At 41.4% G+C, this 1,186-nt stretch overlaps 1 non-coding gene across 1 annotated transcript; it reads right to left on the reverse strand.

The window, feature by feature from the left end:
* Nucleotides 1–487: 487 nt before the first annotated feature.
* On the reverse strand, nt 488–651 carry LOC142435079 (U1 spliceosomal RNA). The gene has a single exon (XR_012781228.1). It is a non-coding gene; the product is annotated as a U1 spliceosomal RNA (small nuclear RNA).
* Between the last annotated feature and the right edge of the window lie 535 nt (nt 652–1,186).

A 1,186-nucleotide genomic window follows, 5' to 3' on the forward strand; every position in this document is an offset into this window, starting at 1 on the left:
CCTCTAGTTCTTTAATGCTCCCCCTCTCCCCACTACCATGACCCCAGTTCAACCTTACAAATCCGGCTAGACCAGAGCACATACACTGGTACAAGTAAGAGCTCTTGACACATGGAATGCAGGACAGATAAACCCTTCAGCAACAGTAGTGGGAGTATCTATACCATAAGAGAAGGGGGAACGTGGGTGAGAAGGGGGAGAAAGAGTGAACTGATCACAGTGATCAATGTATAACACACACCTCCCAGGGGGGCGAACAACATAAATGTGGGTGAAGGGAGACAGAAGATGGCAGAAGATATCAAATCAATAATAATTTATAATTTATCAAGGGTTTGTGAGGGTGGGAAGGGTGGGAGGGTAAAAGAGGAGGTGATGCCAAGGGCTCAAGTAGAAAGAATAATTTGAAAATGAAGAAGGCACCATATGAACAAATGTGCTTGGTACATTTTTTTCTTTTTCTGACTTATTTTTAAAAATTTTAAATCAGGAGAGAGCGCGAATGCAGTCCCCCACTACCACCAATTATGCAGTCGAGTTTCCCACATTTGGGGAAACCGCAGGAGTCAGCACATCCAGAGTGTAATGGATAAGCCTAGCCCTGGGAAAACCACCTTCATGGTCATGGCGTCTCCCCTGCCAGGTAAGTATGGTTGGTACAATTGATGTATGGATTATTGAAAGAGCCCCAATAAAATGATTTATTTTAAAAAGTTATACTAGTGTCACAAGGAGACACCCTGGAATCTGTGGGCCAAAAGGTATACCAGAAACGAATTTAAGATCCTTACCAGGTTCCTCAGGGGGTGGGGTGGGGAAAGGGTAATTCAGACAAGGCATCATCACAGCAATACAAAGGCAAAGAAAGTACATAGAGGTGCGAGTTCGAGCCAGTGGTAGAACAAAGGCGGTAGGTGCAAAGTTCTGATACTGTAATTCCTTATTTTCTGGACTTAATTTGAAATAGTTGTCATTCATACTAGATTATTGTTCTTATGGTTTAGAAGCTGTAGATATCCATAAAACAAGACATCTTATTGAAGCTGATTAATTTGGGAGCTGTCTTCTATGCAGAAACACCAATTTAAAAATAAAATAAAATAAAGAAACATCGGAAGAATCTAAAAATGGTTATCCTAGATGTGTATTCATGTGCTAGAATGTAGCTCTGACTTGCCTCTTGATG

This window comes from Tenrec ecaudatus, chromosome X (assembly GCF_050624435.1).
Source record: "Tenrec ecaudatus isolate mTenEca1 chromosome X, mTenEca1.hap1, whole genome shotgun sequence".
NCBI lineage: Eukaryota > Metazoa > Chordata > Mammalia > Afrosoricida > Tenrecidae > Tenrec > Tenrec ecaudatus.